A 24,040-nucleotide genomic window follows, 5' to 3' on the forward strand; every position below is an offset into this window, starting at 1 on the left:
GGGGGAAATTGGTGAAGCAAGGATTCACACTCATGTCCTCTGCCTCCAACTTCAAGCTGCTTTGTGCTAGATGACCTATAAGCTGGCTTCCATTCCTTTTTCACTGCTCTCAACTTCCAAACAGGCAAACATTTTGTGATTCACAAATGCTAATAATTTCAGTTGGATGGAATTTACCCAGGGAGTTGAGGTTCATGCCTCAGCTTGATCTCCTTTAAAAGGTATCAATATCTTAAGTATCTTAAGAGAAAGAGAAATTTAGCCATGTTAAATAATGCATAGAAAAAAAGGAGCAAGTCCCAAATCTATGGCCATTGATCTGTAAGTGAGTCCCTTTTTCCTTTCATCTGGTTTTTCAATGCAATCATCCTTTTTTAAGAATCCTGTTCAAATGAAGGCAAAGATTATTAGGATAAGGAATATTGATGACATTTCCACTACATAAGGACTGGTTCACAGTGAACAATAATACAAGGGACTTTAATCTTCATTTTTAAAATGTTGAATTCCTTTTTCTCTATCTTGTTCCATTTTCCTCCTTAAAAGCTCTTGAGACAACCTGAGTTAGGGACTGAATGCCAAAATTCAGAAAACTCATTTTTCCCTCCTCTTTTTAGCATTTTGTTTGGTGATACTGTTTGTGATATCCATTCTTCTTATATGAGATTCTGTAAATCAGTCCATGTTTTAAGGGAGTGTCACATGCAGTCGAATGTTAATAAATTCCTCCCCAATGCTACATATGAAGACTCCTCCTTTAAGAGGGTTCCCCCAGAAGATTTGTTTCTGGCATGTATATTCTAGTATGGTCTCTGTGTGTGCATGCATGTGTATGTATGTGTGAGTGTTTTTTCTCCTTCCAACTTCATGCTTCTGTTCCTCTAGCCTGAGATACAGACTATACAATGTGGATAGTTAGAGCCTTAGAGTCAAGGAGGTCTGAGAACAATTCCTGTCTATAAAGAAATACCACTGAACCTCAAGAAACTAGAGTCTGTCTCTGAGTCATATGTTTCCATTGGTGGAGAAAGTTTCTAAATCTGGACTGACAAAATCATATATCCTTTGCATATTCATTCCTAATAATATAAAGGAAGATAATAATTGTAATAACAATAATATAATGAGATATTTTATATATATGTATATATATATATATATAAATTTGTAGTTTACAAGTACAAACACATTGTTCTATTTGACTAAAGCAGGGGTGGGGAACTTTCTAGATCCTTAAGTGTTGCCACTCTTAAAGATCTAGAAGGCCACACGTGGCCTCAAGGCCTCAGGTTCCCCATCCCTAGACAAAACCTTTAAAGATACTAGGGCAAGCACTTTGGTGCCTACTAAACACCAAATCATTGTCCTAATCTCCTCAATCAGTTTGCAAGCTGTGCAATCAAATGTATTCTGAAGCTTAATCCTATTGATATCAATGGGATTTCTCCAACAGAAATACTCAATGCTTCAGCCCATAGGGAAACAAATACCCCCAGCCCTTATGCATTATTGAGTCTAAGGAGCACTCTCATTCCTTCATGTTTTGCTGCTTCCTATGAAGCCCAGAGTTTTATGGAACAAAAGTAGAATATCTAATAACACTTTCAATGTGGGTGAACATTCTCTGTAACATGACTTTGCAAGTCAGGTTTTGAAGCAAATTTTCCTGGAAGGCAAACAAAATTTTCAGCTAAAGAGTGCATGTGGCATAAACCTGCAAACCACTAGCACTGCTAGGATCTCTACGTATATTAAGGAAGATGGTCACATTAAAGGGAAAAAGTTAAACAAAATACAGCTTGCTTAGTCCCTGGAAGGTTCTTATATGTCACCACCAAACACATTTTGATACATCCAAGAATCTTGAATCATGTTTACATTGGCACTTTCTACACTGGTATAATGTGCACCCCATTTTTCCACATCTCTTCATCTTGTACAACTCTTGTGATTGCCCATCTGCTGGATCCTCTAAGATCCCTTCCATTCCAGTTGCACCACTCTCAGTTACTAAGCATGCCCATTTCTTATTTCAGGACTGGAACATTTGAACTGAATTATTCCAGATTAGATGAGTGGAGTTTATCCGCAAAATTTTGGTCTATCGCTCACCCACACAACCCCCACCAGCTCTCACCCATGCAATGTAACTTCCTCTAATTCTCTGTGCTTACCCTCTTCATCTTTGCTTCTTCAAACTGCTAGCTCTCTTCAAGGCTCAGATCATGCAACCTCTCTCAAGAAGACATTCTTGATCTCCACCCCGACCAGACTCACCAATCATTGTGCAAATGTACAAATATGTATCTGTAGATAGGTTGATGTGCTTCTGTATAATGTGCATATATGTATATGTGTATATATTTATATTTATGAATATTTATTTCTGTCCATCTATATGCCCATGTTAATATTGTATCTTTTTTCAAATCCTCCTGACCATCACCCCCTTCTAGTTGGTATAGTAAGTTTATAAGTACCTAATATAAAGTAACAATAGTAGGAAGACTGTGAAACAGAATTCAGAAGTCCCTTACAAACTTCCCCATAAACTAAGGGAACATAACAGTTACTTGAAAACTTTCTCATAATTTAAGGGAACATAGCAACCAAGGAATAGTGTTTCATAAACTATGTAAGGCTATCTTCTGAGACTATATGCTAAATTGGGAGAATATAGTTATGCCTTAGTATTAAAAAAAAACCCAAAAAACGAACAAAAAAAAACACCTTGGTTCTGCTACATGCCTATGATGCAAGCCTCAGGTAAGTTCCATATGTGCAATAAGAAAAGCAGAACACCAGCAAACATTATGCTAATGAACTATCCTTAAAACAGGGGTGGGGTCTTAAAGTACAGCCCTTTGACTGAATCCAAACTTCACAGAACAAATCATACCCAGCACTCCTCCATCTGCTTCAGGTTAGCACTGCCAGAATGGTGCCAACTCCAATTCATAGTAGTGTAAGTGACTCTTCTCCCCTGGCCTCCCTACTCATTCTTTTGTCCATGCTGCCTACCTCCCTCTACTAGTGCATGCATGTCGCTACGCTCTCTGCCTCTTTTCCTTTATAATGTTTGCCTCTGTACTTTCTTGGTCATTGCCTCTGTACTCTCTGTGCCTCATTCAGATGTGACTGAAACATTGTTCCCCACTTGTTGCCATCATGTTCTTTCCTACTAAGTAGACAAAGAACCAAGGTTCTCTGCCACCCCCTCAACCCAGACGGATTCTGTTGTGGTTCCATTCCCTTAGTCACAATGAATATTTCCATAAATTAGTTGGCAATTTAATATCTTGTGCATTCCACTATCTAGACACATAGTATGCCCTCCTAGCAAAATGTAAGCTTCTTAATGCGAGGAAATGTCTCACTTTATTTTTTGCAACTTCATTGTCTTTTACAGCACCTAGAATATACTAGGTCATTAGAGAATGCTTACTGTTATTGCTGCGATGGTTGATTTGTGGAGAATGATGAATAATGTAGGCAGTCATCCCTATCTCTTGGTGTATAACCAGCTTACTTCCTATATCTAATCTTACTGATAATAGTCTCCCGTAACTTCACCTTCAAAGGTTTTTATTGGCAAAATGATCCTAACCCTAAATTTGTATTTGTTCATGTCCCCCATGAATCTCTCCCTTGTCTGTCAATTGACTCACATATTTAATTCATTAAAGATTATGATATTCCGTGACTCAAAGTCACACTATGTTGGTAGAAAGAGTATTGCTATTTTAAATGATGTACTTTTATTCCATAGAGAAGTTTGAGATTATTAGGAAGAACTATGGCAATTGATCATATCAACAACAAAACTAACAGAAACACATGATTATTTCAATAGAGCCAGAAAAAGCTTTTGACAAAATACAGCACCCATTTCTATTGAAAACATTAGAGAGCATAGGAATAAATGTGGTCTCCCTTAAAATCACAAGTAGAATCTACCTAAAACCTTCAACAATCATCATATGTAACGGGGATAAGCCAGAAGCATTTCCAATAAGATCAGGGGTGAATCAAGGATACCAATTCTCACCACTGTTGTTCAATATAGTACTAGAAATGTTAGCTTTAACAATAAGCAAAGAAAAAGAAATTTAAGGTATTGTAATAGAGAAAGAAGAAACAAAGCCATCATTCTTTGCAGATGATATGATGATATACTTAGAACATCCTAGAGAATCAAGTGAAAAACTACTTGATATAATAAACAACTTTAGCAAAGTTTCAGAACACAAAATAAACCCATGTAAATCATTAGCATTTCTATATATTACTAATAAAGCCCAACAGCAAGAGATAGAAAGAGAAATTCCATTTAAATTAAGTGTACATATTATAAAATATTTAGGAGTCTACTTACTGAAACAAACACAGGAACTATATGAACACAATTACAAAACACTTTTCACACAAATGAAGTCAGATCTAAATTTTTGGAAAAAAACATTAGTTACTCATAAATAAGCTGAGCTAATCTTAAATTAATTTGCTTATTCAGTGCCATACTAATTAAACTACCCCAAAATTATTTTATAGAGCTAGAAAAAATAATAACAAGATTCATCTAGAAGAAAATCAAGGGAACTAATGAGAAGAAATGCTGGGGAAGGTGGCCTAGCCATATCACATCTTAAATTGTATTATGAAGCAGCAATCATCAGAACTACATGGCACTGAATAAGAAAAAGAATGGTTAATTCTTGGAATAGGTTAGTTACATAAGACACAGTAGAGAATGACTAAAGTAATCTACTGTTTGATAACCCCAAAGACCCCAGCTTCTGGGTTAAGAACTCAGTATTCGAGAAAAACTGCGGGGAAAACTGGAAAACAAGATGGCAGAAACTAAGCAGAGACCACAATCTTACACTACATACGAAAATAAAGTCAAAATTGGTACACAATTTAGATATAAACGCTGACAATATAAGCAAGCTGGAAGATTAAGGAATAGTTTACTTGTCAGCTTTATGGAGAACAGAAAAATTTCTGACCAAAGAAGAGGTAGAGAACATTATGAAATGCAAGATGGATAATTTTGATTACATTAAAGTGAAAAGTTTTTACTCAAGGAAAACCAATGAAACCAAGAATAGGAGAGAAGCAGAAAACTGAGAAAGAATTTTTATAAACAACATCTCTGATAAGGGCCTTCTTTCTAAAATATATAGAGAACTAAGTCAAATTTATAAGAATATAGGTCATTCACCAACTGACAATTGGTCAAAGTACATGAACAGGCAGTTCTCAGATGAAGAAATTAAAGCTATCTATAGTCAGGAAAAAATGCTCTAAATCACTATTGATTAGAGAAATATATACAAAACAACTCTCAGGAAAATAATAAATGTTGAAGATGTAGGAAAATTGGAACAGCAATGCATTGTTTGTGAAGTTGTAAACTGATTCAGCCATTCTGGAGAGCAATTTGGAACTATGCCTAAAGGGCTATAAAAATATGCACACCCTTTGACCCAGCAATACCACTTCTAGGGCTATATTCCAAAGAGATCATAGAAATGGGAAAAGGACCCATGTGTACAAAAGTATTTATAACAGCTTTTTCTGGTGTGGCAAAGAATTGGAAATTGACGTGATGCCCATCAATTGTGGAATGGCTGTGTAAGTTGTGGCATACGAATGTAATAGAATACTATTGTGCTATAAGAAATGATGAGCAGGCTGACTGCAGAACAAAGTCTGGAAAGACTTGAATGAACTGATGATGGGTGAAGTGATCAGAACAGTTGTACATAGTAACAGCCAAATTGTGTGATGACTAACTTTGTTAGACTTAACTCTTCTCAGCAATGCAAGGATCTAAGCCATCTCCAAAAGTCTTATGATAGAAAATACTATCCATAACCAGAGAGAAAACTATGGACTCTAAGTGCAGATCAAAGCATACTCTTTGCTCAGTTTTTTTCTGTTTCTTTTTCTTCTCTCTTATAGTTCCTTCCATTGGTTCTAATTCTTCTTTAGAACATGACTAATGTGAAAATATGTTTAATAGGAACATATATGCACAGCCTATATCAGATTGTATGCCATCTTGGGGAGAGATGTGAGGAGGGAAGAGAGAGAATTTAAAAATGACAAACTTAGGGAAGTGAATGTTAAAAACTAAAAATAAATTTTTAAAAATATAATAACTGTGGAAGAAAAGGTACGGCAGAGATAGGGTATGATATGATGAATAGACAGCTGGTGGTGCAGTTGCTAAAGTGTTGGGCCTGGAGGCAGGAAGACTCATCTCTCTGAATTCAAATCTGCCCTCAGATAATTACTAGAATGTGACCCTGAGAACTCACTTAACCTTATTTGCCTCACTTTCTTCATATATAAAATGAGCTGGAGAACAAAATGGCCAACCACTCCAGCATCTTTTCCAAGAAAACCCAAATAGGGTCACAAGGAGTTGGATGTGACTGAAGCAACTTAACAACAATAATAACTTATCAGGAAGACCTGGGCTCAAGTTTTGCCTCTAAAATACACTGTTGGTCTGACGTTGGACATATCACTGCATCATTCATTACCCCCAGGAACATCTCCAAAACTATAAATGGGAGAGGAGGTACTCACCTGCATTGGTAGAGGGGTGTTTCTCAATGGGAATTCCTTCTACTGATGAAATCATAGGCCTAGGCCAAAACAGAAAGCTGACCTCAGAACCAGGAAGATCTGGGATCACATCCTAATTCTGACATGTATCACATGTGTGACTGTAGGGAAATTCTTTTCTCTCTCAGTGCTCCTACACAATTCTCTAAGATGGTAAAAAATAGAGAAGTAAAGCTCTGTATGGGGAAAGATTTCTTCATTCTGAAAGTTCCTATACCCAGCAAAAAATGATTCCCTTCCCTAATGGCCTCCTGCCATTTATAGTTGAATGCAAAACTTCTAGACCTGGGCCAAAGGTATGTCCATATTTTATGGAAGTTGAAAATGGACAGCCGACTTTATCCAGAATTTAACAAGAAGAGAAGTTGGAATTAAATAACCTTTGGGAAATTACAGCTCACTTTTAATCAATTGACACTCCCACCCCCCAATAAATTCCCTGCACGATACCCAGCGTAGTGACTTCCACTTTCACAAAAATATATTTGAAACACTTTTTCTGCCATATCCCTTAAGGTCCAACTAATTATGAAGCTGAATGAATTCGGTCAATGATATTACCTCCAATTTTACTGATATAAAGGAAGCTATTGAAGAGACACTTACTAAACTTAATTTTGGGCAGCTGGATGGTCCAGTGCATAGCATATTGGGCCTAGAAAGAGGAAGAGCTGAATTCTAATCTAGCCTCAAATACTTGCTAGCTGTATGATCCTGGGCAAGTGACATTCTCTTTTTACCTCAGTTTTCTCATTTGTAATATGAGGATAGAAATAGCACCTACTTCCCAAGGTTGTTCTATCAAAGGAGATAACAATTATAAAGAACTTAGCACAATGTCTGACACATAGTAAGCATTATGTAAATGTTTGCTAGTATTTAATTCAACAGGCATTTCATAATGACTTATGAACCAGGTACTGTGCCATTTTCTAGAGACATGAAGACAAAAGTGAAACCAGCCTTGATTTAACATAGTTTATATTTTGCAGGGACATGATGTGGGGATAAATCATGTACATAAACATATATATATACATATATATATATATATACATATATATATAGTATGTATATATACACACATGTATATGTGTGTGTCTGTGTATCTGTGTGTCTGTGTGAATACAACATATAGACAAATGAAATTGAAGAGATAATCCTAATCACTGGGCTTATTAGGAAAGGCATCATTAAAAAAAAAAGTGGAACCAGTATCGTGCTTTGAAGGAAACCAGACATTCTTAAAGGGAAGGGCTCATCTTTGTTTTACTCTCTCCATACAAAATTCCAATTTCAATCTATTTTAATAGATTTAACCATTTAACCATTGAAATCTAGAAGATAAGCCTACCCAAAATGATGTCGGAGCTCTGAGGCAGAAAAGAACTCTCCTGCGCGTGGGCATCAGAGAACCAGAGAAGGCCTCATGGATGAGGTGGTAGATAAACTAGGCTTTGAAAGATAAATAGGATTTCAACACATTTTGATGGTAAGACAGAAGGATTTTCTTGTTGGAAAGATTAATGTGACTAAAGCTCATAAGTGATATAATGTATTTTGACAGATCAAGGACTGATTCTGGTGACAGGATGACCTAGGTTCATACTCCATCTCTGTCACTTATTGGCTATGTGACAATAGGAAAGTCTCTTAACTACTCTGAATCTGATTGTTTTTTTTTTTTAATTTTTCTAAAACTGTAAGATGGAGATAATAATGACACTACTTCATCGGGTTGTTATTATTGTCAAATGAGCTAAAGTATGTAAAACACTTTGCTGACATTAAGGCACATTATTATTATTTTAAGCATTTTGCCCCAAGATCAAATGGTCGGAGTTTGGCTGGGTTCCAACATTTTACTGGTAGTCAAGTTATAACTGAAGCATTGGCCTTGCTCTGCCCTGCCAGTCTTTCAAAGGCTGGATCTTGGGGAACATGGTGTTCTTGTGAAACTGTAAAAGCAATCCAGTTGTTTAAGCAGAAACAAGAAGGCCAATCACAACCTTCATTAGGGTACACTGGACATTAAGTTATTTATAGAAGGTCTTCCTCTGTACCCTAAAGCAAGCACAGCAGAGATAGTCCACCAAAATAACCAATTGACATGGAATGTTTATCATTTCTGTAGTTCTTTATAGGCTTACGGAAGGTGTTCTTTAAAATAATAATAATAACAATAATCTGTGAGTTTTGTAGGACAAATCTTTTTATTCCTGCTTTTTTTTTTGAGGGTACTAGGAGTACTGGTAGATGAAGGAAATTGAATCTTTAACAGATAAGTCACTTGACCAAGGTCACATAAATGCAAAGAGAGAGAGCCCTTACTTTTCTGACTTCAAGTCCAGCACTTTCCCCCAACTGTGCCTACTATAAAGAGGCAGGGACACTCAGTGGGTAGACCACAACTTTCAGAGTCACAATACCTGATTTCATGCCCTACCTCTAGAACTTAATTGTTCCATGACCCCAGATGAGGCATTCAACCTCTCCGTGAGTCAGTTTACTTATTTATTAAAATGGTCATGATGAAACCTGGGAAACCTACCCTTGAGGGATATTGTCAGGAAAGTCTTTTGTAAAGATAAGAAGTATTAAATAAATGAGAGTTATGAGTCTTTGAACATGGTAGATTTCATAGAGCAGTGGAAAGCAGAAAAAATTGATGGGCTCTGAGTCAGAAGATGAAGCTTTGAATTTTGGTTATGCTGTTTAATGTCCATGACTTCGTTACTCTGAAACTTAGTTTATTCATCTGTACAGTGATATGTTTGGACTAAGTGATCTTAAAGGTCCTTGCAGACCCTAACATTGTGGGAGCCTAAGCTGCTAAGGTCAAGAATGTGAGCAATGAAATACTGCCGTCTTCTAAAGGCCTTCCTGATGTGAGAAACCCCCCTCAAGAATCATCTGACTGGCCAGAAAATCCCAGAACAAAGAGATAGGAAGAGAAATCACATTTCAAATAAGGGCGGACAATATAAAATGTTTGAGATTCAAACTGCCAGAACAAACTCAGGAAGCATACGAAAACGTTTTTCACCCAAATAAAGAAATTTACAGAACTGAAGAAATATTAGTTGTTTATGGATAGGCCAAGCCAATATAATGAAATGACATTTCTGTCTGAATTAATTTACCTATTCAGTGTCATACAAATCAAACTATCAAATAATTATTTATAGTGCTAGGGAAAAAATAACAAAAAAATCATCTTGAAGAACAAAAGGTAAAGGGAATCACTGGAAAAAAATGTAAAGGAAGGCAACCTAGCAGTAGTAGATTTCAAACTATATTATAAAGTGGTAATCAACAAAGCAACCTGGCACTGGCTAAGAAAGAGAGGGGTGGATCAGTGAGATGGATTAAATACGCCATATACATAGCTAATGACCATAACTATCTAGTCTTTGAAACCAAAGATGCAAGCTTTTGGGACAAGAAATCACTGTTTAACAACAGTTGCTAGGAAAAATGGAAAGCAACATGGCAGAACTTAAGAACAGCCCACATCATATACTAAAATCTCACACATACACCAAGATAAGGTCAAAATGGGTAAATGATTTAAACATAAAGAGTGACACTATAAGCAAATAAAGGGAGCGTGGAAAATTTTACTGGCCAAATGTATGTCAAGGGGAAGCATTTATGACCAAACAAGAATAGACAGATCACAGGAAATAAAATGGATAATTTTGATTGTGTCAAATTAAAAGGGTTTTGAAGAAAAAGGTAACCAAAATTAGAAGGAAAAGAAGAAACTGTGGTGGACAAAATTACAGCAAGTTTCTTTGATAAAGGTTTCATTTCTCAAAAATATAGGATCTGAACCAAATTTTTATATCTATATCCGTCTATGTAAAGATTCATTCCCAAATGGCTAAAGAGTCAAAGATATGGACAGGCACCTTTTAAAAATTAATTAATTTATTTTTATTTTTCAACATTCACTTCCATAAGCTTTTAAGTTTTAAATTCCCCCCCCACAATCCCTTCCCAAGATGGCATAGAATCTGATATAGGCTCTACATATGCATTCCTGTTAAAAAATATTTTCACATTAGTCATGTTTTAAAGAAGAATTAGAACCAGTAGGAGGAATCATAGGAAAGAAGCAAAACAAAACAGAAGGAAAAAAAGAAAGAGTAAATAGTGTGCTTTGATCTCCATTCAGGCTCTGTAGTTCCTTCTCTGGATGTGGATAGCATTTTCCATAATAAGACTTTTGGAGATGTCTTAGATCCTTGCATTGTGAGAAGAGCTAAGTCTATCAAAGTTAGTCATCACATAACATGGCTGTTACTGTATACAATTTCTCCTGGTTCTGCTCACTTCACTCAGCATCAGTCCATAATGAGTCTCTCCAGGTTGTTCTGAAGTCCACTTTCTCATCATTTCTTATAGCACAAGAGTATTCCATTACATTCATATAGCACAACTTTTTCAGCCATTCCTCAATTGATGGGCATCCCTGGATAGGCACTTTCAAGGAGAAGAAATTAAAACTGTCAATCTAAGCTACCAATAGTCATGTGAAAAAGTACTTTAAATCACTATTGGTTAGAGAAATGTAAATTCAAACAAATCTTAGGTACCACCTTATAATTTTCAGATTGGCTACCATGACAGAAAAGGAAAATGGTAGATGTTGGAAGGGATGTAAAAAAAATAGCTCTTCTATTTTAATGGTGGTTGAGTTATTAATTGGTCCAAGTATTCTGGAAAACAACTTAAAACTGCTCTCAAAAGGCTGTAACTTTTGTTTATCCTTGGAACCAACAGTATCACTATTAGCTCTGTGTTACAAATAGATTAAATAAAAAGGAAAAGGATTCATACGTACAAACATATTTATAACAACTTTTTCCATAGTGCCAAATTAATTGGAGATTGATGACTTGCCCATGATCGGGGAATAGCTGAAAAAATTGTAGCATGTAATTGTGATGGAATACTTTTGTTCTATCAGAAAAGAAAAAGAGGATGATTTCAGAAAAAAAAAGAAGAAAAAATATAGGAAGACTTACATGAGCTAATGCAAAGTGAAGTGAGCAGAACAAGGAAAACATTGTACACAGTAACAGCAATACTGTAGTGATGGTCAACTGAGAAAGACTTAGCTACTCTGATCAATACAATAAGCCAACACACTTTCAAAGGAATGATGAAGAAAAACACTATCAACTTCGAGAGAGACAAGTGATGAAATCTGAATATAGATTGAAATATGCTTTTCTCACTTACTTTATTTTTCTTGCTTTTCACCTGATATGGCTAGCATATAAATATGGTTTACATGACTTCACATGTGTAATTGATATCCTATTACTTGCCTACTCAATGGATGGGGAAGAGGCTGAGGGACAGAATTGTCAACTAAAATTTTAAATGAACATTATAACTAATTTTTAAATCACTCAACTAATTAGTTTATTACCAAACAAATTATTATTTCCTTGGAAAGGTGGCCAAATAAATTAAGAGTTCAGCCCTAATGAATTCAGGCAACATGATAGAGAGAGTGCTAGTACTAGAAGACATGAGTTCAAGTCTTGCCTTTTAACATCTACTGGCTGTTTGACCCTGGAAGAATCACTTCACCTATTACTGTCCCAAACATCTAAGATTCTAAATTACAGAATGGTTGTCAGTCTGCCAGAATGGAAAGAGTCTTTATACTGGGACTTCCCTACCCTGAAGAAATGAGATCTGGGCCATTCTCCCCTCAAGAACATATATCAACTTATGCATCTGAAAAAAAAAAAAGCTGACAGTACAATGAATAGAGTGTTGGATTTAGAGTCAAGAACTGTGTTCAAACTGGGCTTCAGAAAATTACCAGTGGTGTGACCTCAGGCAAGTCAATTCAGCTCTGCCTCCCTTAGTCTCCTGATCAGTAAAATGCCATACAGAGTTGTTGTGAAGATCAGATGAGTTATTATTTCTAAAATGCTTTATAAAACTTAAAGCACTAGAGAAATCTTACCTATTATTAGAATAGCTGTTATTATTTCATCATTATTTTCATATAAGTTCAGAGATGTAGACCTGTAAGGGACTTTGTCATCTGATCATTTAGTCCAAGTACCTCATTTTATAGAGAAGGGAGTAGGGACCCAGGAATGTCAGCTGACTCCTTAGGGTCACATGATTAGAAGATACAGAGGCAGATCTTGGGCCCAATTCTTCTGACTTTAGAATTAGTGATCTTTCCACTCTGTACACACATACACACACATACTCTCATGCACAAATAAATATAGTCATGTATGTATTTTATATAGCACCTTTGGAAGAAAGAAAGAAAGAGAGAAAGAAAGAAAGAAAGAAGAGAAGAAGAGAAGAGAAGAGAAGAGAAGAGAAGAGAAGAGAAGAGAAGAGAAGAGAAGAGAAGAGAAGAGAAGAGAAGAGAAGAAAAACAAAAGAAAAGAAAAAAATGACCTATCTATGGATTGAAAAGTAAGGCACAGAGAAGTTAAATGAACGGCCTAGGCTCCCACAGCTCATTCATGTCCATCAACTCAATTCCATCATTATTTTTTTCCAGGATAGTTTCGGAAGTTAAACAGTAAAAGAAGCACACTATTCAGTTTATTTTTCCATCTTCAGTTTTCTGATGAAAAGTTGCATTAAAAAGTTATGTTCTTTATAAGAAAATCTAGTTTCTTTCATGGAGACTATCTATAAAGATTCCAGGCAGTTAGAGAATAACTAAGGAAGGTCATTATTTGCCAAATAATTATTGATCAGGAAGGAGGGGATAATCTTAAAGGAATTCTCCAGAAGACCAAAAAAAAATTAGAAAAAAGATTCACACACACACACACACCAGAAGAATAGGAGGAGGACGTGGGGAATGAGAGATCACATTGTTTTATACTTTGCCAGCATAGACATTTGTCTGGTTTTCCTCATGAGGAGGCAAGAGAATAAAATAGGAAACAGTGTGAGGGAAGAGCTAAAAAGACTCCTGAGCTTTCTCTTCTCTCTAAAAGTCTCCTCCTCATTCTAGCTCTTTGACTTTCTGACCCAGTGTCTCCTGCCTCTGAACGCGGGGGCCACTTAACCCCGGCTTGTTGGTTTAAGCCTCTGGGAAGAATACTTTCTGAAGCTGGAGGAACACTGGGCAGTAATTCAACAGCTCCTAGTTTTACTCTAACCTTTTTCATCACAAGTCCTGATTGCTGTGAAGCACTCTGGACCACTGGTCCTCCTCATCTGGTTGCCATTGTATCTCCGGTGTGGCATTTAACACACTCATCTCCGGAATTTCTCCCCTGGGACCTGTGCTGGGTTGATCAGTGAGATTTTCAGTTGGCCCATTATATGCAGCCCACCTCTGGCCTCCTTCACATTCCAGGTCATGGCCATCTTGTTGCCACTGGCTTTTTTGCCACCCCCTCTCTGTTCATTTTTCCTAACTTCAAGCTCTGCAGCTGTAATCAAATTAATGCTACCAATGCTACTTGAAAAGGTGTGTTGATCAAATATCTACTTCTCTCCTTATTTTCCCCATGACTGCCCCAGGGAAATACTCTCTGGCCACCTATCTGTATTGTCTCCCTCTATGAGAAAATAACCTCCTTGAGGACAGAAACTGCCTCGCTTTCATGTATTTATCTTCAGTGCTTGAGACAATGTTTGGCTTATAGTATGAGCTTAGTAAATGCCTTTTACAAATGCATTCCCAGACCCAAACCTATGTATATTATCTAAGACTTCTAATCAACGTCCTTCTACCATCAATCTATATAATAATAGAGTTATCCTGAACTGAAATGGATGTGGAACATTAGAAAAAGTGTTGGTTTGGGAGTCCAAGGATTGGGTTCAGTTTCTGGCTGTCACTTCCTGTTTGTATTACCTTGGGCATGTCATTTAACATGTCCAGGCCTCAATTTATTGAAATATAAAGTTTAGGGATTAATCATCATTATTGCTAGCATTTCTATATTGCTTGCTATGTGCCAGAAACTGAACTAAACACTTTACAATTACTGTCCCACTCCACTCTCATGACAATCCTGGGATGCAAGCATTATTATTATTATCCCCGCTTTATAGGTGAGAAAACTGAGGCAAATAGAGAATAAAAGACTTGAGCATGTCTGGCTTTGAACCCAGGTCTTCCCTATTTCAAGCTGGGTGTTGTACATATTGTGCCACTTTGTGTTTTGTCCTTCATCCTGGGAGAGGACCATGACATCATTAAGATAATGCTATGACTTGCAAGTGAATTAGAGTTAGAGGGAGGGCTGTGCAAAGTCACCAACCTCACTTTCTCCTCCAGAGCCTTCGGGGTCCAGTGGCCAGATATAGATCAGGACACCTAGAGATGGCCCAGGATGTAGTGGGAGACCTTGGTGTTTTCAAGCTAAGGTATTTCAGAGTTTTCACTTTGACTGAGACAATGCCCATTCAATGATTAGGGCTGTTTAAGAAGGGAGCCAAGGGATGGGCCCTTTAATTAAAAAAAAATGAAAGCAGGAGGGGAAAGCCCTCAGGATTTCTAGTGAAAAGACAAATAATTACTATTTATATTCAGTCTGAACCATCATGGCCCAAAAAATGCAAGCATTAAGTTGTGCTTAAGTAGGGACCAATGGTTGCCCAGTCAATGAGAGCCAGAGTGAATTGGGTTTAAGGCATGGTATTTAAGAAAGAAATCTAAGTAGTAAACCCCCAAATATTTAAGTTGGTTTCAGACTAAAAAAAATTACCTTTGTTTCGGCAGAGGTCCCTCAGGTAAGGGCATGAGATCCCATGCAGAGAGAGGAGAGGAGATGAGAGGAGGAGTTGAGTTGCCCAATTGGAACTGGGCATTTGGTTCCCCAGTTGGGTACCTAGCTCTCCCAAGATCAGACGAACCAGACTATCTTAAAGGCAAGTTACTGTAGAGCCCATAGAGGCAATTCCAGTTCATTCAAAACATGAGAAAATTCACACTAGGGATATTCAGCAACTTTCCCAAGGGTAATAAACATAGGGATAGGGACTGACCTGGGATTTCTTTACTATAGGGAACTGCTGAGTGAGGAAGGTTCCTCTTCCAAGGCACCTTGATGCCTTCTCTGAATCTTAAAGTCTTATGCCGTTGCCCAGAACAGTGGTTCTCCACGTGTGGTCTAGGAAACCCTGGTGGTTCCCAAAACTATTTCAGAGGATCCAGGATGTCAAAAGTGTTTTCATAATAATACTAAGATATTTGTGTTTTAATATGGTAAATATTGATATAGTCCACGATAAAAAAAAAATCTTGACTAGGGGGAAGGGGGAAGGGAGCCAAACACTTTTGAGACTTTTAAGATGCCCGTGAAGGCATAGAGCACTAAGAGGTTAAATGACGTCCCTAGTCATGTAGCAAGTCTGTGTCAGAGCGTAGGTAGGAGGAATACGTCTGGTACTGTTTTTCCTACTCATGACCTTCATAGTGTTTTCTGTCTTTAAATTTCACCCCATTTGATATGAAAAATAATTATTTTCTCATTATATTAACACACAATTTTAAATATGGGACCCAAGGATCCTCTTTTTGTTTACTCATTCACAGCCCAGTCTTTAAAGAACGTTCCTGATCCTGCAGGAATTCAGCTCAACCAGACCTTCGTATTTAGGTGGAATTCTTACTGTAACTTTGCCGTAGTTCTACTCAGGTAGGACTGGGTGAAGAAAAGATTCATTTGTGTATATTGCTGGAGGCAGAATGATCTGAAAAAAAGCTGACATGATCAAAGTCATGTCCCCCAGCCTCATATTTGAAAAAAAGCCTACCTTTGAATATAATATTCATTTTCTCATTAATTGTTAACCAATTAGAATGGATTCTCAAACTCAGGGACAACCCTTTTTCCAAGGGTATTTAAAAATTCAATGCCCTCAATACAGGATCTTTGGTTACTAAGACAACCACTGACCTAAATTTATTGATTATTTGCTGAATTATTAATTTGATTATTAGTTACCCATAAACTTTCTCTCAGACTTTTCATTCATCTTAGTTTTCATGTTCTCATCTCTAGAGATTTTAAATTGGAAAACTCAGAATACTTGTAAGGGAGGATACATAAGCTATTGAAGCAAATGGTTTACAGGGATGAAACCATGGATATTAATTAATACCATTATTTTACTTTCATTCAATCAATAAGTATTTATTAAGCACCTACTGAGTGCCCAGCATTATGCTAAATAATAGGGCTTGAAAAAGAGACAAAAGGCAGTCTGTGCCCTCAAAAAGATTTTATTCTAATGGGACAGATACAAAGAAATATATACAAAGAAAGCTATATAGTGAATCAAAAAACAGACATTTCTAAAGTGTCTACTTTATGCCAGGCACTGTGCTAGTGCTGGGGATACAAAAAGAAGCCAATGGCAGTCCCTAATGCTCAAAGAGCTTACCATCTAATGGGTATATGCAGGATAAATAGGAAATGATTAACTGAAGGCATTAGGATTCAGACTTTGGTGAAGGCTTTCTGTAGAAGGTAGGGTTTTAGTTAGGGCTTTGGGAAGCCAGGGAAGTCAATAGTCGGAGGAGGGGAGGGAAGGAATTTCAGGTATAAGAGACAGCCATGCATGAGAGAGTTTTGGAGAAGGGGATTGAATTCCCCAAAGTGAATAGAATCAGTAAGCACAATTAAAACTCAAGTTCTCTGATGTTAAAGCCACTGTTCTTTTCAAAAAAAAAAAAAGTGTCTCTTAGACAATTTGATGCTACCTCCAGTCAGGCCCTTTAAATTCTGCAATTCTACTAGAAGTTCTTTTTTTTTTTCTTTTTACTCTCAAGAGTGAATGTTTACAAGGTAAGGACCGAATAACACATTCTCTGCCCAGGGTTATTTCTTCCAAAAGATGCATCATAAGTGGTTCCATGATATCTGTATCCCTAACCATTTTAACCTGCCAACCTCTGCCTGGCCATCCAACAAGACATAAAGATTGCTTTGCTGCATAGAATTCTGGTAAATGGATTCAGCCAGCTTTTGTGGAGGCAAGAAAAAAAAAATCAAAGGTTTTATTAAGCAAATGGCTAGATTGAACAATGGGAAGGTTAGCCTATGGCCTTTAAATTTTTTTTGTTGTTGTTGTTGTTCCAATAATGAAGTGTTAATTATAAAAGATTCATATTTTTAAATAACTTCTGAGAGAATATTGTGACCCTTGCCATTGCCCAGAAGGTGACCATATGAACCTGAAAGTAGCATATATCTATTTCTTAGATTGTTCTCAATCAATCTGCTCTCATTCATCCATTTGGCCTTCTCATTGAGGGAAGGAGTCCGATCTGTAAGGCTTTATTGGACTTAAGAAACTTTCAGTCAGGAATAATAAAATCATCCATGGATAGGTGACTAAGAAATAGAAAAAAGAGAAAAAAAGTAAGAAGAGAAGAATCAATGAAGGAATAAAAAAAGGAAAGGAGAAAACCATAAGACATAGGAAAATTATGGAATGAGAAACAGAGGGAGGGAGAGAGGAGACAGAGAGAAGTATATAGAGGTAGAAAAAGATTTATGGCTAGTGCCCATTTGTGACATTCCATCTCCAATCTCCGAGCTTTCTCATGCTATACTTTCCACACCTCCACCTACAGGCATCTATTGATAGCTCAGCTCAAGGGTCACCTCCATATGTTAGATCCTAGAATCACACTGCTAGCCCTGAGGCAGGAAGACTAATCTTCATGAGTTCAAATCTGGCCTCAGATACTTACAAGCTGTTTGACCCTGGACAAGTCACTTAACCCTGTTTGTCTCAGTTTCCCCATCTGTAAAATGAACTGGAGAAGGTAGTGGCAAAACACTCCAATGCCTTTGACAAGAAAATCCCAAATGGGGTTTCAAAGAGTCAGGTATGACTGAAATGAGTGAACAAAACAATCATAGATTTAAGTCTGTAAGGAAGGAAAGTTTTTTAAGAAAAGCATTTATTAAGTCCCTACTATGGGTCAGGAATTGTGCTAAGCAATTTATAAAATTATCTCATTTAATCCTCACAATAACCCTGATCAATAGGTGTTATTATTATGCCCATTTTACGATGAAGAAACTGAGCCAGGCAGAGGTGAAGGGACTTGCCCAGTGAAATCTTCTGGAGCCTGAGCCAGTACTCTGTCTGCTGTGCAACCTCACTGCCTCCAGGGGAGCTCAATAAGATATCCTAGGTTATCTACTCCAAAGCCCTCCTTCCGCAGGTGCAGAAATAGAGGAGCAGAGAGGTGAAGTGATAGTCACCTAGTTAGGTATGGAGGTGTTCCACTTCTGTGTTCAAGAGTCACCAGCATCATCCTTTAACAATGTCTCTTCCCTTCACTCTTCTCTCATTTTTCTCATTTCTACCATTTTTCTCTTTTTTTAAGGGATGTAGAGGAAAGAGTGCTGACCTTGGAGTCAAAAAAAACTTGCTTGGATCCAACCTCAGATACTTCCTAGCTGTGTGACCCTGGCCAAGTCACTTAGCATCTGTCTGCCTCAGTTTTTTCAAGTATAGAGATAGCACTTATTTTCCAGGCTTGTTGTAAGCTTCAAATGAGATGATACTTTTTTGTAAAAAGCCATGCCTGGCACATAATCTACACTTTAAAGAAAGTGTCTGCCTCCTTTCCTCCTTCCCTCCCAAGATACTGAATACATATGACAATGAAAAATATAAATCATACAGGACAATTTAAGAAGAAATGGGCTTGTAGAAGTCACTTTTTTGTAATGTAGTCCTTGAACTCTGTCATAGCAATTTTTAAAGCTGATTTATTTAGATAATTTATGTAGGATTTGAGCTAAATATAGAATACAGAAACTCATTACACTCAATTAGTAAATGAAATCAATGAACACATAACAGAACAATCACAATAATGGATAAGAATAGAGTTTCTTAAAGAGATAAGTGAGTAAAATGTTAATTTCATATTGTGGCTATGAGGTTAGTAGCTAAAGTATGATTACCACATTTTTTTAATTTAATATTTTATTTTCCCCAATTACAAGTAAAAAAAAAAAACTTTAACATTCCCCCCCCTCAAATTTTGAGTTACAAATTCTCTCCTTCTCCCCTTATTGAAATGCCAAATAATTGGACATAAATTATACATGTGTAGTCATACAAAATACATTTCCATGTAAATCATACTATGAAAGAAAATACAAATTTTTAAGAAAATAAAGAAAATAAAGTAACTTTGAACAAGAGGGCCACTTTTTAGATGAGGAAACCACAGCTGTCAGAATTTAAGTGATTTCCCAAGGGTCACCCAACGACTAACAGAATCAGAATTAGAACAGGGTTCTTTCTCAGAGTTAAATGCCCCTGTTACTAACATAGATCTATTTTTTCCAGATGTCCTATAAATATATCAGTGCAGATGTGTGGGCTTGTATTTGCCTCAATTTTTGTTTGCATTTGTTTTTCTTCAGAAGATTCTAGTAGAATGTAACTACCTTAGAAGCAGAGACTTTTGTGGTGATTCTTTGTCTTTGTATTCCTACCATCTAATAGTTCTTGGGGATTTTTTTTTAATTTCATTGCAGTGAAGGAAAGCAGATAGAAGAACAAAGGTGGAAATGTGAGACAGAAGAAATTCAGGGAAAGGCAACATCCAGACTGGAGAGATGCTAAGCTAGAATGTTGCTCCAACTGATGCCATTAACCAAATTACAAAGTTGAACTGAAGACTGTGTTCTGCTGCAGATCCCTATTCCCACTCCCAGCACTGTACCCTGAGAATATATCCGGGAAAGGAGGCCTATATTAAGGATATTAGAAAGCAATTATATAATTCTTGTTGTTGTTGTTCAGTTATTTCAGTCATGTCTACTTCTTTGCAACTCCATTGGGGGTTTTTCTTGGGAAAAATATTGGAGTGGTTGGCCACTTATTTCTCCTGTTCATTTTACAGATGAGGAAACTGAGGCGAATGGTTAAATGACTTGGCCAAGGTCACAAATCTAGTGTCTGAGGCAGGATTTGAACTCAGGTCTTCCTGACTCCAGGCCCAGAGCTCTATCCACTGTGCCTATAAAGTTCCTACTACGTGCCTGGCAATGAGCTGAACAAAAGAGAAACCAAGAAAGGAAAAAAAAAAACATCCATACAGAAACAGTCCCTGCTCTCAGAGTTCACATTTTGAGGAAATAACACAGAAAAAATTATGTACAAACAAGATATTTATAGGATGATTTGGGGAGAATCATAGAAGGAAAGTATTAAGATTAAGAGAGCTAGGAAAGGCATCATGTAGAAAGTGGCCCTGTATCTGAGACTTTCAGGAAGCCAGGAAACCGAGGAGGCAGAGATGAGGAGGGGAAGACTGTCAGGCCTGAGAGCCAGACCAGGAACATGATAGGAGTTGGGAGATGCAGTAAAATCAAGTGGGGCCAGTGTCACCGATTGCATAGTACACATGGAGGCCAGTAAGTTGGAAGAATACTGGAAAACCAAGGAGTTTGGCTAAAAAGGGCTTTAAAAGCCAAGCAGAGGATTTTGTGTTTTATCTTCGAGGTCATATGGAGCAACTGGAGTTTACTGAAAAACAGGTGGCATAGACACCTATGTTTAAGAACGACCACTTTGACGACTGAAAGGAAGATGGATTTGAGTGGGGAGACCCTCGAAGCAGGGAGAACAAACAATGGACTTTGTAATATTCCAGGTGTGCACCTGGGTGGGGGCAGTGTCAGAAGTGGGAAGCAGGCAGATAGAACGATATTGTGAATTTCGAAATGGCAAAACTTGACAACTGGTTGGATATGAAGGATGATTATGAGTGAGTCAAGGATAATACCTAGGTTGTGAGCCTGGGTCACTGAGAAGATGGTGGCATATTCCAGGGTGATAGGGGAATTTGAAAGGAGGAAGACCTTGGGTGGGGAAGATAATGAGTTCTGCTTGGGGCACATTGATTTAAAAACATTTATAGGACACCCAGGTTGAGATTGTAATAAGCAGTTGAAAAGTTGTGAGTAGAGATGGGGAGAGAGGTCAGAATCTTCTGAATGAAAATGAATGACTTCATGGTAGCTGATAAGATCACCAAGTGAAATGAAATAGAGAGGAAAGAGCAGAGGCCTCAGAAGAAAACCTTGAGAGACATTCCTGGTTGGGGGGCATGATCTGGAGAAAGGTCTAGCCAAGATAACCGAAATGTAGTCCGAGAGGCAGGAGGAGAAGCAAAGGGAAAGCAGGGTCATGAAAACCTAAAGACTAGACAGTATCACACATAAGAGGGTGATTGGCAGTATGAAAGGCTGCAGTCAGGTCAAGATGAATGATAATTGAGAAATGAGCATTTAATTAATAATACAATAAAAAAAGTTTCTAATAGACAAATTAAAAACAACAACAGAGTGAGGATTTTGTTTCTTGTCCTAGAGGTAATGGGGAGCCATTGGAAATTTTTGGGTAGAGGAATAACATGGTAAGATTTGTTTATTAATAAGTATAAAAAGCAATGGGACTTCTGTCTTTTTTTCTCTAAATTAATGCTGTTAAAACAGTATGCTGAAAACACTATCCTTTTAATTAAAAATAAATAAGATCTCAGAATAAAGTCCACTCTGCACCAGGCCAGGACTGGCCAGTGATATTTGCTGTTATTATGTCAGATCATCACTTTCTCCAGATGGTTATTATCTTATTAAAGTGGCTCAGGAAATAAGTCAATATTGCTGTGACCTCCAGGAACCTCCCCAAGAGGTCATGTATTTCATTACTTTGACTGAAAATTGATGTTGTTAGATGAGATTGACAATTTTTTCTTTTCTTTTTTTTTCCTTATTGAAGAGTCAATAGGTGCAAGGTAGGTATTTGTCTGGGCCTGCAGTGTGCTTATTTGTCTCGGACTATTTATTTTCCCATCTTCTTTTGTGAAATCTAGACTAATAAAAAGATGCAGAAAAGACTTTTTCCTCAGAATTTTACTCATTGTGTCATAGGTGATGAACATATATACATGTATATATGCATGCATATGTATGGTTACCTATATTTGCACGTATGTGTATACACACATATATAACCATATGTGTAGGCATGCCTGTGTATATACACATATATACATATGTATCTCACAAACTTAATTGTTTCATTACCCTCATCAGTCAATAGCGGTACTTCATCCCAATATTGAATTATGAGCACCCAATTGTATGATTCCCTCTAACTGGAGTGATTTGCTCTCAGGCTAATAATGGGCCATGGACATGCATCAACTACAATTTTTGAGCCTATCCCTCATCAGGTGGTACTTTGGGTACTATGTTGTCCCAGTACATTACTGATAGCCATTGGATTATCTTGTAACTTCTGTCTATCTGATGCTCTTTGCCTTCTTAACTTTCTGGCTTTCTTTCTTTATCTTTCTATGTCTTTCTTTGATTCTGTCCCTCTGTCTCTATCTCTGATTCCGCATGTCTCTTTATTTCCTCTCTCTCATCCTGACTAAGATTTAAATGTTGAGTCTAAATGTTCATTTTAAGTATATAATGTGGGGGAGAAACTTTCTGGAACACTTTGTTGGTGTAGAAAGTATTTCCTCAAAACAAAGCAGGCATCCATTCCATAATTCATTTAACATACATTAAATAGGCACCTACTACATGCCAGGAACTAGGCTGGCTATTAAGGATAAAAAGACAGAAATGAAAGTCACTGTCCTCAAGGAAATTATGTCCTAATCAAGTTAAAATATATTGATAAAGTCCAGACAAAGTATATTAGAGTAATTTCTAGGAGAACGGAAGTATTGACTGAGGGAGGGGAGAAAGCCGAATAGCCTTCCTGTAAGGGGTGGTGATTGGCTTGCTATAGGACATGACAATGAGGTTGAGTTTTGAAAGAATTTTCAAATATTTTGATATCCCAGTGTGCTACAGTAGACACTGAACTAGAGAATTAGAGCAGGGAAGATCTGGGTTCAAATCCAGCCTCTTATCCTGCTTTGTTGCTGCATGGTCGAAGCTACTCTACTTCATTTCTTTGAGACTCTATTTTCTCATGTCTAACACCAGGTGAATTATTGGCATTCCATCACTGGAATTCTATGGCCAGTCAGTCAGTTAACAAACATTTATTATGGACCTGCTAAGGACCAGGCACAGCGCTAAGTGTGGGGGATTACAAAAAAAAAAAAAAAGAAAAAAAGTTAAAGATAGTGCCTGCCCTCAAGGAGCTTACAATCTAATAGATGAAACAAGAAATAAGCAAATATGTACAAACAAGCCATATACAGGATAAATAGGACAAATTAAGTGGGCATTATTATTAAGAGAGGTTGGGAAAGGCTTCCAGTGGAAGATATGGTTTTAGTTGGTACTTGAAGGAAGCCAGGGAAGACAATAGATGGAGATAAATAGAGATAACATTTTGGGTACTTGGGCTTCTAGGGGAAATGACTCTG

This window comes from Phascolarctos cinereus, unplaced genomic scaffold (assembly GCF_003287225.1).
Source record: "Phascolarctos cinereus isolate Bilbo 61053 unplaced genomic scaffold, phaCin_HiC Scaffold_2;HRSCAF=192, whole genome shotgun sequence".
NCBI classification, from domain to species: Eukaryota; Metazoa; Chordata; class Mammalia; order Diprotodontia; family Phascolarctidae; genus Phascolarctos; species Phascolarctos cinereus.